General features: G+C 42.9%; 1 pseudogene; it reads right to left on the bottom strand.

Moving 5' to 3' along the window:
- Positions 1 to 6,264: 6,264 nt before the first annotated feature.
- On the bottom strand, positions 6,265 to 7,053 carry LOC105001177 (annotated as a pseudogene).
- Between the last annotated feature and the right edge of the window lie 7,562 nt (positions 7,054 to 14,615).

Raw genomic sequence — 14,615 nt, 5'->3', positions numbered from 1 at the left:
GTATCTTTGGAGATAAAGTAATCCAAGCTTCTCAGTGCAGTTTTCCAAAATAAAGATAACCCACCGATCCCCACACGTGCCGCAGTTTTGCCAGGCCGAGCCTCCGTGTGGAGCTCGGGACACAGAGGGTTAACAGCCGGTGCCCCGCAGCTGCGCGTGGGGCGTCCCCGCAGCTGCCAGCAATTAGGCTAGCTGGCAGTCCCCCCCAGACACTCCTGCTGCCTGATTAGGACTAATTGCTAGCCAGCATCTAGGTCCCGATCGATGAAATGGAAATCCATTAGGAAAAGGCGGTGCAGGAAGACACTGCCTTCTGGAGAGCGCGCGTACGCGGAGCTGTAGGCGTGTTTACTAGAGTTCACCGAGCGCGCCAAGGGAACCCCCACCCTGCCCGTGTTCCTGGGAAACTACACTATTAAAACACTCTCGTGGTTCCCTTTTGACCCCCGAAGAGAGCCTTCTTTCCCCCTTGATTTTGGTCTATCACTGAAAGAAACTTGTGTCCGCCAAGAATAGCCTCCCGCGGGAGGTTTCTTGGAGATGCCGCATGCAGCCCGAGCGCGCAGCGGGCAGGAGTCCCCGGGAAGGGTTCCGCCCGGTGCGGGGTTTCAGCTGACCTCTGAAATTTACTCAAAATAGCTGTTCTGCATCAAGTAGATTCAGTTCTCAGACGCACTGGTAGCTACTGAAAAAACTCACTTTAGATCCTTGCCAGTTTGAAATTGTGTGACTGGGCACCAGAGGATGGCGGTTTTCATGGGAAGAATTTCAACTGACTACACGGCTGGGCTCCGAGAGTGCAAAGATTGTTAAGATCTGGTCCTGACACCCAAGGAAGCCTGTGATCTATGCGAATTCAAAAACAGACATCACAGAAAGGCTACTTAAACTGCTTATGAGAACGAAATAAGGAGGATTTTTAACCCAGCACTGTATTTTTTCACTTAATTGAAATTTTTGTTAAAATGAACCATACATATGCACAAGGAGTTTTGAGTTTTTACTTATTTGCAAGGATATTATAAATTCAAGGATATTATAATGAAGTCTGGATAGTATTATCTGAGAAAATACATTCCTGAGCTTACTTTAGGTACGTTTCACAAGCAGGACAAAAAGTCCTTGCTTATCTGGTATTCAGGAACTAAAAGTCCCTCCATGTATTGGACATGAAGACTAAATTCAAGCTGTGACTGTTTCTCCAGAAATAAAATGCCTCTTTTAAAAAGCTTATGAAAATCAGACAAGAGAATAACTACACTGTTATTTTCCAACTTGGTGCAGAGGCAAATTCTTGATCTTCTTGGATTGAATGCAAAAGTCTGAAAAGCATTAAAGAAAAACTCGTTTTTTTAAAAAAGATTACTATATGTTAACTTATTTACCTCAAATATAATCTAGAACAACCTTTTAAAGCACTTCAGAATATTCATTTGCTTTAAAATCAGATTCATTACAAGTGACCCATTTATTCAAGTCAGCAGCGACTCGTTTAAGTTGCTGTGCATATTTAATAATTAACTGCATTTCTGTTAAAACAATAATTCAGATGTTCCCAAAGCAGTACTGTATAGCTGTTTAATTTAGACTTGAGATGACTTCAAATGCCATAACCATTTTATAAAGAAATCTTTAAACTTCCTAGAGGGCTTTGCACCACCCCCCGCCCCCAAGGACAAGTGCCACAGAAAGGGACAGAAAGATCCCAGGGGCAATGATCTGGGTTACACTGTTCAGTTATGTCTCTAAGGTAATCAACACTTTTCGTTTAGAAGACTTTCTGATAGGAGGGGATTCTTACCATTACTTTGTGTTGTTGAATCCGGACGAAATCACGCAGGACACTGAAAGTGACAGATAAGTCTCAGTGACTGGGTTCAGGGAGTCATCAAAAGAATAGAGCTTGTCAGTGACTGGCAAATTTACCTTTTTTAAGTACTATATTTTTTTTTTCAGAGAGTGTTTTCATAACAACTATATAGTAAGGAGACAAACTGCAAAGGAAATCAAATCTCATTTTTTAATACTTAGAACTCATACTCATTTGATCCCAAAGACCAGTATCACTGATTATATGGGCCCATAAACCTGGGAGAAGGGAAGGGCTGTGACCAAGACTACACAATTTACTAACAGTAGAGCTGGTCCCAGAATCAGATTCTCTGTTTCTAATCCATTGATCATCCTTTGCTATTCTTTTGACTTTGCTATTTTTTTCCCTAAATTTGTCTATTTCCTTTTTGTTTCCCATTCCCTATTTATCCTTTATCTCAGTTGGATGCTTTTAATTTTTCCCCTCTACTTTTTCTTCTCTTTTCTTTTCAGTTATGTAAATTTCCTGTAATCCAGAAATTGCTGCGAGTGTGCAGGCTCAGTGGATCAGTTGTGCCCAGCTCTTTGTGACCCCATGGACTGTAACCCACCAAACTCCTCTGTCCATGGAATTTTCCAGACAAGAATACTGGAGAGGGTTGCCATTTCCTACTCCAGGGAGCTTCCCAACCCAGGGTCTCTTGTGTCTCCTGCATTGGCGAGTGAGTTCTTTACCACTGTGACACTCGGGAAGCCCAAGAAATTGCTGAGCTACCTGGAAGTCTGAGTATGAGAAGGTGCTGACAAAGCAATCGGCAGACGTATCTGGTGTTACAGCCTTTGCTACCTCAAAACTTCGGGACAGTTTTCCCGTTTAGTAAGTAGAATCCCATTTTAGTAATTAGAATATCATTCAAACTTGATACATTTGATTATGCCTAAGTTTTGTGCAGTTAACAAGGAAGAACTCTGAAATAAAAATCTAGATCCTAAGAGGTCTTGATCTTAAACGTTCATATTCTATTTTTACCTAACTTTTAAAAGAAGTTCTCCTACTGTAGGATTTGAGGAACTTGGGCAATCTCAGTGTGAAGTGGAGAATTCTGAATTCCAGCTGGTAGTTCAATTGCTCCCGTCTTAGGAGTACTTCTGGGCTTCCCTGGGGGCTCAGATAGTAAAGAGTCTGGTTGCAATGTGGGAGACCCAGGTTTGATCCCAGGGTGGGGAAGATCCCCTGGAGAAGGAAATGGCAACCCACTCCAGTATTCTTGCCTGGAGAATTCCATGGACAAGGGAGAATGGTGGGCTATAGTCCATGGGTCAAAGAGTCGAACACAACTGGGTGACTAACACTTTCTACACCTTCTTTCTTAGGAGTACTTCACCTTCCTTGGTAGAGCAGGACTTGCTGGCTATTTGTTATTCTGCTTTGGTTCCATTGTCCTTATTTGAACTCTTGTCATTCTAAGAATCTCAAAATCTTCCTTACAGCCCTGGTTTGATTTCCCAGTGAATAGGTCTCTAAACTTCAAAATATCCAAGCCAGTGTATGAAGTTAAGAGACAGCAGTAGACTCAGGAGTTAATGAGAAAAAAAGTATTAGAAAAATCACACTAAAGTCACAAAGCAGAGACCCTGGGACCAAGCCCTGGGTGCTTTCAGATAAAGACAGAGTATCTGACTCCATCCTTGGAAAGGCAACTTCAACATCAAAAAACTGGAATCCTGGCAAAACACTCATCTTCCATGTTTGAGTATAAAGTGGAACACTTTAATAATTAGGTAATACCTTTCTACTGTTTAAACATTCTCACATGGTATACTTCTACTTTCTTTTTCAATAGCTTTATAGAAATATCATTCAATCATATAAAGTATAGAATTCAATGGACTTTAGTGTATTCACCAAGTTGTGCAACCATCACCACAAATCAATTTTACATTTTCACCAACCCAAAAAGAAAGTTCACACCCATTGGAAGTAACTTCCCATTTCCCACCCGCACTCCACCCGCAGGTCAATCACTAATATATATATTTTTTGGCTGTGCCACAAGCTTTCGGGATCTTCATTCCTGGGCCAGGCATCAAAAACAGACCCTCAGCAGTGAAAGTGCCAAGTCCTCCTATCTTATAGATTTGCACATTCTGGATATTTTATGCAAAGGAAATTATGCGACATGTAGCCTTTAGCAACAGGCTCCTTTCACTTAGCACTATGTTTTCAAGGTCCATCCAGTTTATAGCGTGTATCAGTACTATCCAATAAAAGTTCATTCCTTCGCATTGTCAAGGAATAGTAAATCACATGGATATACCACAGCTTATTTATCCATTCATCAAGTTGATGGGTTGTTTCCATTTTTTGGCTATTATGAATAATGCTCCTAAAAACATTTGTGTGGGCTTCCCCAGTGACTCAGTGGTAAAGAATCCGCCTGCAGTGCAGGAGACGAGGCAGACTCGGGTTCGATTCCTGGGTCAGGAAGATCCCCTGGAGAAGGAAATGGCAGCTCGCTCCAGTATTCTTACCTGGAGAATCCCATGGACTGCAGCTTGGTGGGCTGCAGTCCATGGGGTTGCAAAGAGTTGGACACGACTGAAGCTACTAAGCACAGCACACAAACATTTGCGTACACTTCTTTTTGTTTTTTCCAAAAAGTTATGTATTTTTTCTGTTTGGCTATGCTGGGTCTTTGTTACTGCCAGGGCGCTTCTCTAGTTGCAGAGAGTGGGGGCTGCTCTCAAGTTATGGGGCACAGGCTTCTCACTGCAGTGGCTCCTCCTGTTGCAGGGCATGGGCTCTAGGGTGCGTGGGCTTCAGCAGTTGCGGGTCACGGGTTCTAGGCTGTAGGCTTGGTAGTTGTGGTGAATGGGCTTAGCTGCTCTGCAGCATGTGGGATCTCCCCAGATCAGGGATCGAATCTGTGTCTCCTGCATTGGCAGGTGGATTCTTTACCACTGAGCCACCAGGGGAGCCCTGTGTACAAGTTTTTATGTGGACATATGTTTTTGTTTCTTATATTCTGAGGATTAGAATTAGAATAATCTTAGAATTGCTGTGTCCAGAGGATTGAACGAAGAGGACTATTTTGAAGATTTCATGTGTTTAAACATATGAATTGGTGAAAAATAACATGGTTATCCAACAGATGGACACAGCGAAACTTTTGTAGGTGATGAATATGTTTAATACCTATATTGTGGTGTTAATAATACGGGTTTATACAAATGTCCAGCCAAACTGCATCCATTAATCGGCTCAGAAGTAAAGAGTCTGCAGGAGCTGATGGAGGAGGTGTAGGAGCTGTAGGGACACAGGTTCCATCCCTGGGTTGGGGAGACCTCCTGAAGGAGGGCATGGCAACCCACTCCAGTGTTCTTGCCTGGAGAATCCCGTGGACCCAGGAGCGTGACTGGCTACAGTCCACAGAGTTGAAGAGTTGGACAGGACTAAAGTGACTGAGTACACACACACGCACAGTGATGTACAATAATACCTCAATAAAGATGGGAAAAAAAAAAAAAGAGTTGCTGGGTCCTGACTGCAGCCATGAAATTAAAAGACACTTACTCCTTGGCAGGAAAGTTATGGCCAACCCAGACAGCACACTAAAAAGCAGAGCCATTACTTTGCCAACAAAGGTCCATCTAGTCAAAGTTATGGTTTTTCCAGTGGTCATGTATGGATGTGAGAGTTGGACTATAAAAAAGGCTGAGCACAGAATTGATGCTTTTGAACTGTGGTGTTGGAGAAGACTATTGAGAATCCCTTGGACTGCAAAGAGATCCAACCAGTCCATCCTAAAGGAGATCAGTCCTAAGTGTTCATTGGAAGGACTGATGTTGAAGCTGAAACTCCAATACTTTGGCCACCTGATGCGAAGAGCTGACTCATTTGAAAAGACCCCTGATGCTGGGAAAGATTGAGGGCAGGAGGAGAAGGGGATGACAGAGGATGCAATGGTTGGATGGCATCACCGACTCAATGGACGTGGGTTTGGGTGGACTCCAGCAGTTGGTGATGGACAGGGAGGCCTGGCGTGCTACAGTCCATGGGGTCGCAGAGAGCTGGACATGACTGAACAACTGAACTGAACTGATAGAAACTCCCCACTTAACCTTTTGAGGAACTCCAGAGTGTTCTCCACAGCAGACACAGCTCTTTACACCACCACCTACGATGGACAGTTTCCATTTTCTCCACATCCTCTACAACACCTGGATTATCTACTTTTCGACAGGATGAGAAGTGCCATCTCACAATGGTTTTTACTTGCATTTCCTTGATAGATAATGACATTGAGCAGGTCTTCGTGAGATTATTAGCCAGTTTTTTTGAGAAACGTCCACTCAGATCCTTTGCCTATTTTTATCATTTAAATTTTTTAATTTGAAAGCAGCCTCTGTTTATTAACTGACCAGATTACAAAAATAATCACAGTAGATACCTTAGTTCATCCTTCTAATAAGCTTGTTGATCTGGTCTTCCCGATTGCCAGCATCTCTACCTTCTGCAAAATGGGTGGTCTCTTCCTTCATTCCACCTCGTGCAGAAGACAACTTGAAGTGCCACAGGAAGTTGCATGCGTCTTTGAAACATTTTCCAATGGTACAGATCTCATGAATCTGATTCTCCATGCAGATGATGCCATCTTTGCCAAGAGATCGAGCAATCACTGTGTTATCTGTCAGGTCAATTCACTTCTTGTTGGTTTTGCCATAAGCACACTTGTAGATCAATTCATTTACTGACCGCAGGTCTGGGGACTCTCATGCAGTGTATGGTTCCACAGTTCTCAGCGTGGTAACTGAAGCATTGCTGAGCTTCACACAGGTGCCACTGAAGATCTGACAGAGGCAAACAAGCTGCAATAACTTTCCAACCTTTCAGCAAATGCCACCGATACTTCTGATCCTTATGACAAGCGCCAGTTTGGATTCAGAGGGTACATAGATGTTGCTGGCTTTTCTTGCCATCCTAGCCATTCGAAACTTTTGCAGGTAATGGATATGATTACCTATATTCCTGTGATACCATCTGCCTGTATTCCTGTCATAATGCTTAGCTTTTTCATAGAACTTTTTCATAGATGAGCTTTCTCTTTGCTTTTCAAAGCATCTTTAGGGCAGACTTCTTTCTCAAGCTCTTGATCTTAAGCTCTGCAAAAATCTTTTATTTGATCTAAGGGTTTCTGGCATAGCAAAAACCTTCTTTTTCTTATCTTCTGAACCCTCCATGGTTCCAACCAGGAAAGAGCTGCTGCTCCCCCTCTTTTTTTTTGGCTGCACCACAATGCACGTAGGGGATCTTAGTTTCCAGTGTGTGTGCAAAATCACGTCAGTCGTGTCTGACTCTTTGCGACCCTAGGGACTGCAGCCCAGCAGGCTCCTCTGTCCATGGGATTTTTCAGGCAGGAATACTGGAGTGGGTTGCCATGCCCTCATCTAGGGCATCTTCCCAAACCAGGGATCGAATTCACATCTCTTAAGTCATCTGCATTTGCAGGTGGGTTCTTTACCACTAGGGCCACCTGGGCCAGGGATCTAATCCGCATTCCCTGGGTGGCGGAAGCGCAGAGTCTTAACCACTGGACCACCGAGGAAGTCCCAAAAGAAGTCATTTTGACCTAAGTATGCCTGTAATTGATAACACATTTTTAAAAAATTATTTATTTTTGGCTTAGGCAGCAGCTGGGCTCTTTGCTGCGGCACGTGGGTTTCTCTCTAGTTGTGGCGCGTGGGCTCAGAAGCTGCGTGCATGGGCTCAGTGGCTGCAGTGATGGGCTCAGCAGCTGCAGTGCATGGGCTCAGTGGCTGCAGTGCATGGGCTCAGTGGCTGCAGTGATGGGCTCAGTGGCTGCAGTGATGGGCTCAGCAGCTGCAGTGCATGGGCTCAGTGGCTGCAGTGATGGGCCCAGCGGCTGTGTGTGGGCTCAGTAGTCGTGGTGTGTGTGCTTAGTTGCCCCGTAGCATGTGGGATCTTAGGTCCCTGACCAGGGTTCAAACCCATGTCCCCTCCACTGGAAGATGGATTCTTAACCACTGGACCTCCAGGGAAGTCCCAGTAACATTTTTAATAGCAAATAAATTATCTAATTATTCTTGTGTTAAACAGTTCTTCAAATATTCAAGACCAGGCATCAAATCTCCCTTTGTTTCTTTTTAAAATTGATTAACCAGTTTCTTTAAATGAGGAAAGGTCTGAATCTCTAAACATCATAACCACTTCAAAAAAATGTCTCTCTAAATTAAATGCAAAAACCTAAATGTGATCCAAATAATTCAGTGTATGAGATTATTATTTTCAGTACAGAGGGATAGGAATTAAACAGATGGATAAACAGAGAAGTAAACATGGACACATAATTAGATTAATACCTTTCAAAAATATATTTACTCAAACTTCAGGGGGCAAAAGAGGAGAGGCAGTGAACATAACATTTAAAGATGGAATCTGGAGAACTCAGCTCTTCAACAAACTCATTTAAGTCTTTCAAAAACCTCTAGGTAAATGAAATGTGCCTCTCCCTTACTTGAGAAACAGGTGGGAGGTGAGTGTGAGAGAGGCCAGGAGAACAGTGCTCACTTTGCACTGACAGCAGCAGAAATGCAAACGGAACTTCTTTGGGTGTGTGGTCCTGGAGACCGTTTCAGTTACAGAATTCAGACCAGCATGTGAGGAGTGCTAACACAGGCACCGGACTGGGGAAAAAGTCTAGCCCAGGGCTTTTGTAGTCCATGAGAAGTAGACTGCCAACTTTTCTGGTAGGCCTTAGATTTAAATAAATGAGCTTCCCTGGTGGCTCAGATGCTAGAGAATCTGCAGGCAATGCAGGAGACTGGCTTTGATCACTGATTATGAAAATCCCCTGGAGAAGGAAATGGCAACCCACTCCAGTATTCTCGCCTGGAGAATTCCATGGACAGAGAGGCTGGAGGGCGACAGTCCATGGGATCGAAAAGAGTCAGATATGACGGAGTGACTAACACTCACTTTTTTTTTCATATTTAACTCAATTTACTAGTTGCTGTTCTTGGATAAATTATATAATTTCTGAATCTAGACTGCCAGAGGGTATTGTTTTCAGAAGGTTGCTTGGTGGGTTGAGTTCACTTCAGTTTAGTTGCTCAGTCATGTCTGACTCTTTGTGACCTCACAGACTGCAGCATGCCAGGCTTCCCTGTCCATCACTAACTCCCGGAGTTGACTCAAACTCATGTCCATCAAGTTGGTGATGCCATCCAACCATCTCATCCTCTGTCAGCCACTTCTCCTCCCACCTTCAATCCCTCCCAGCATCAGGGTCTTTTCCATTGAGTCAGTCTTCGCATCAGGTGGCCAAAGTATTCAGCATCAGCATCAGCCTGTCCTTCCAATGAACACTCAGGACTGATCTCCTTTAGGATGGACTGGTTGGATCTCCTTGCAGTCCAAGGGACTCTCAAGAGTCTTGTCCAATACCACAGTTCAAAAGCATCAATTCTTCGGCGCTCAGCCTTCTTCACAGTCCAACTCTCACATCCATACATGACTACTGGAAAAACCATATCTTTGACTAGGTGGACCTTTGTTGGCAAAGTAATGTCTCTGCTTTTAATATGCTGTCTAGGTTGATCATAACTTTTGTTCCAAAGAGGAAGCGTCTTTTAATTTCATGGCTGCAGTCACCATATGCAATGATTTTGGAGCCCAGATAATAAAGTCTGACACCATTTCCATTGTTTCCCCATCTATTTGCTGTGAAGTGATGGGACCAGATGCCATGATCTTAGTTTTCTGAATGTTGAATTTTAAGCCAACTTTTCACTCTCCTCTTTCATTTGCATCAAGAGGCTCTTTAGTTCTTCTTCACTTTCTGCCATAAGGGTGGTGTCATCTGCATATCTGAGGTTAGTGATATTTCTCCCGGCAAACTTGATTCCAGCTTGTGCTTCATCCAGCCCAGCATTTCTCATGATGTACTCTGCATATAAGTTAAATAAGCAGGGTGAAAATATACAGCCTTGACGTACTCCTTTCCCTATATGGAACCAGTCCATTGTTCCATGTCCAGTTCTAACTGTTGCTTCCTGACCTGCATACAGGTTTCTCAAGAGTCAGGTCAGGTGGTCTGGTATTCCCATCTCTTTCAGAATTTTCCACAGTTTATTGTGATCCACACAGTCAAAGGCTTTGGCATAGTCAATAAAGCAGAAATAGATGTTTTTCTTTAGGGCTGTTTTTTCATTCTGTTGGCTTCTCTTCACTATTTCACACTAAAACATGTTTGAGGGGACTCCCTAGTGGTCCAATGGTTAATAAGATTCCCGCTTCCAAATGTAAGGAGCACAGTTTCAATCACTGGCTGGGGAACTAAGATGCCACATGCTGCACAGTGAGGCCAAGAAATTTAAAAGATAAAAGAACTTTAAAAAATATTTGAGATTTATATTTGAAGCCAGAATTTTAAAGGGCATCATGGATGTTTTCCATTTTGTATGTTACTATAGTATGGCTGGAGTTCTTGTCCAAATGAAAACCAGCAGATAACAATCCTCTGGTTACTATTCTCCAAGGATTCCCATTTTCCATATGAACAAAACCATACTGTGTGACAGAATTTTGTCTTGAAGTTTCATCACAGTAACTGCTATTAAATTTTACTAAGGGTTAGAGACAAATCCTTGCCCACGATGTAAAACATGCAACATTTTGTCTCGATAATCTCAGATGCGGTGGATTCTTGCCTGGGAGCATCTGATACTTCACTTCGTCATCTTGTTCCATTTTCCTGTCACAAACAGCTTATTATCAAAAAGGAAAGGAGTGAGTCCTATTTTGCGTTGGTGAAATGACAGGGATCCCTGGGAGGGAGGAGGCACAGTGGCCCCACGGGCTAGAACACCAAAAGAAGAAAAGGATAAAGAGCTTCAGGAAGAGGGTAGATTCTAGCATAGCAATGAGGGGTCTGAAAGCCCCAGATTCTCTAAGGCAATGATGATCACCGTGCAGCCCCAGGAGCACCACTAGGGAGCTTATTAAAAGGACCCACAAAATCAAAATCCGCATTAACAAAATCCTCTGGTAATCTGTGTATACAGTAAAGTTTGAGGATCACTGGTTGAAAAATACCAAGAGTTTTATCCTTTTATGCCACAATGCTCCTGCCTTACTTCAGGGCTCTTAGAGTCACCCTAAAACGCACCTGGACTCAGGAAGTACTTGGAAGGGGGTTCATGTCACAGAAGACAAAGTGGTCCCTTGTGCTGTCCCCGTGTTAGCTCACAGCTCACCCTAATGACTCAAGGTCAAAGAATTTTTAATCGAATCCCATGAGCAAAGCGCTGAGTTCGCCAAAAAGTAAGATGTTGAGGAAAAATCCAAACAAACCTTTTGGCCAAGGTATGTGTTATGAAGGATGTGCACTCTTTAAAATCCTTAATTTTTATTACTGGGAGACAGGCTATCCTTAAAATAGGAAATAGTCTACATATTCTGTTAGATTCAACTCTAGTTCTCTGCCATATTAGACTTCTTTAAGATTCTAACTGGCTCCATGAAAAGCAAGGCATGCTGCTTTAATAAATGCTTCCCTTAAACAAATGTAAAAATGCATGTTATTATATGGAATTAGATTTGTTCTCCCTGTGTGCATCCTGCTCTTCATTAGACGAGTCAAATTTAAATACTGCATCGAAAATTCTAGAGTAGTTTCCTAAGCTCTCTGCTCAGGAAGCACAACTCCAACTCTAAGCGCTGTTGTTGTTGTTCGGTCGCCCAGTCGTGTCTGACTCTTGCGACCCCATGGGGGCAGCACACCAGGCCTCTTTGTCCCTCACCGTCTCCCGAAGTTTGCCCAAGTTCATGTCCATTGCATCGGTGATGCCATCCAGCCATCTCAATGTCTGATGCCCTCTTCTCCTTCTGCCCTCAGTCTTTCCCAGCATCAGGGACTCTTTCAATGAGTTGGCTGTTTAAGCATAGTGCAGTATAAAGAAAACAGCAATAATGGCTGTGGAGAGTTTAAAAATGCCATACAGGAGACTGCATGCATTACTTCAGGATCTTCCAGAGGAATAACTGTATCACTTGCCAATGAACTTGGTTATCTCAGGGGAAAAAAAGTCAGGCTATAGCACTTTTCTGCCTACACTGGCCAAGAGTAATCTGCTCTCCTGTGAACCCACCAACAGATACTGATTACTGAGCTGCTACTATATAACCAGGAGGTGCTAGTGGTAAAGACCTCGCAAGCCAATGCAGGAGACATTAAGAGACACAAGTCTGATCCCTGGGTGGGGAAGATCCCTTGGAGGAAAGCTGGACAACCCATCCAAGTATTCTCGCCTGGAGAATCCCAGGGACAGAGGCGAATTGTGGGCTACAGTCCATAGAGTCTCAAAGAGTTAGACATGATTAAAGCAACTTAGCGTGCACACACTATATAACCAACACTGTGAAAGATATAAAAGTGTGGGAAACAAAACTTGTTCCCCAGGAATTTATGGCCTAGACTGAGAGGAAAAACTAGATGCACATAAAAATAATGGTCAAGAGAGTATATAAGTCTCAAATGAGGACTACAAACAAGTGTGCAGAAGTTAACTTTGGTCTTGGGTGATCAGGGAAGCTTACAGAGCACACAGGATTTGACATGGCACTGAAGCTCAATCGAAGTTGAACAAAATGATAGAATTGATAGTTGGTTGGAATAAAATATTCTCCATCAGCCATAGTTCTCATAGTGATTTTCCCAAAAGAAACATTTCCTTGGGACTCTCATATCTGATTCTAAGGACCAAATGTGTTAGTCTCACTATGTTATTAACAATTCAACTAAAAAAGCCCAACAACAAAATGATCATTTTTGGATGTTTGGATGATAATTTAGCTAATGGAGCTTTCTTTCTTTATCTGGCAAAATGTTCCCGTGTTATCTTCATTTCACCATCCTGGTGGATATTTTCCCTCCTGCTGCGGCCAAGCAGGACTCCAGTTGAAAATAACATGAAACCATGCAGCAACATCCCCACTTTTGCTGCAAGTTCACTGCATCCTCCAGGGCCATGCTCTTTACACACGGGGCTTAACAAATGTTGTTGGCAGATGGAGTCACAGAAAGAATGATTCTGTGCGGCTTTCTAGCCCATCTTTTCTAGGTTACAAGCAGAAAAAGTATTTAACAGTGAAAGAAGAAGGAGGGGGGGGGGAAAACAGACTGGGATCTGATTACCAGCTGACTTGCTTTTGTTTTTGTTAATAATAGTGTATTTTATTATTTACTGAGCAATCTAAACTACTTGGCAGCTACAGTAAAAATGAGGGGTCCTAAAATAATGCTGGAGAATAATTTTCAAAAGGCTAAAAAGATGATCTCATACCTGTATAAAATAAACATGTGGTGAATGATTTTATTCAACTCAGTTAATAAGGGAAATAGTAAAAGACTGGGGTTGAATTAGAATTGGAGGAGCTTAAGTATTTATAAATTTAAAAAGGAATGTTAGTATTGCTTAAGATACTAAGTTAGATGCAAAATTACTTAATGTCCTACAGGGCCACGGGCCACAGCCTAGAGGGTTATCCTTCCCACTGAACAGAAATCATCTGCATCTCTAACCAGACAGGAATACACATGTTAACCTCTGCTGCTATGGAGTTGTCAAATGACACTGTCAACAGACAGTTAAAGGAGCAATCTGGGCAGTGCACTGGAAGAACACCCAGAAACCTCCTCTCATGTCTCTAGCCTGAGTTTTGAATAATTGTCCTGACACTCGGAAGAGGCTCTCAAAAGGGAATGACAAATGCCCGACATCATACTAGAATAGCATGCAGATCTCGCTAATGCATATGACATTGTACCAGTTAGAAAAGAACACTCTTAGGGCTGGTGTTCATTCTGTACAGTTTGAGGTAACATGACTTGATTTATGTAATGACAAGACTCAGAGACGTACGGCTCACAAAAATATGTTCCAGTGAATATTAATGAGCACAGAGGTCATCTACATGGCAGCCTCGGTGATCTGGAACCCAGCTGGGAACCAACCTACACATAAATTTAAAGGGCACTGAAGTCCAGTTTTAGAGTTAATTCTCACAGCCTTTCTCATCTGGAGAGTACTGGACACAGTGATTTATTAGCAGAGAGGTGCTTTTAGAGAGGAATACATAATCCATAAGCACGCAGGGCCACTTAGTTACAGGCGGCAGCTCTCTAAACCTCTGAAGGTATCAGTGTCTAATAGTAAAGTTCTACACATCATCTTTATAGAAGCATCAGTTATCAAAAACCCTAAATTGTCTTAATAAACTCTCCTAAAGAAAGTGTCAGTTAGTCAGTTCAGTTGCTCAGTCATGTCTCTTTGCGACCCCATGAACTGCAGCACGCCAGCCCTCCCTGTCCATCACTGACTCCCAGAGTTCACTCAAACTCATGTCCATTGAGTCGATGATGCCATCCAACCATCTCATCCTCTGTCGTCCCCTTCTCCTCCTGCCCCCAATCCCTCCCATCATCAGGGTCTTCTCCAACACCACAGTTCAAAAGCATCAATTCTTCAGCGCTCAGCTTTCTTCTCAGTCCAACTCTCACATCCATACATGATCACAGGAAAAACCATAGCCTTGACTAGATGGACCTTTGTTGGCAAAGTAATATCTCTACTTTTCAATATGCTATCTAGGTTGGTCATAACTTTCCTTCCAAGGAGTAAGCGTCTTTTAATTTCATGGCTGCAGTCACCATCTGCAGTGATTTTGGAGCCCCAAAAAATAAAGTCTGACACTGTTTCCACTGTTTCCCCATCTATTTGCC

Source organism: Bison bison, unplaced genomic scaffold, assembly GCF_000754665.1.
Source record: "Bison bison bison isolate TAMUID 2011002044 unplaced genomic scaffold, Bison_UMD1.0 scf7180017864379, whole genome shotgun sequence".
NCBI classification, from domain to species: domain Eukaryota; kingdom Metazoa; phylum Chordata; class Mammalia; order Artiodactyla; family Bovidae; genus Bison; species Bison bison.
Note: the sequence above shows the minus strand (reverse complement) of the source record. Positions and strands in the feature narration are given on the sequence as shown.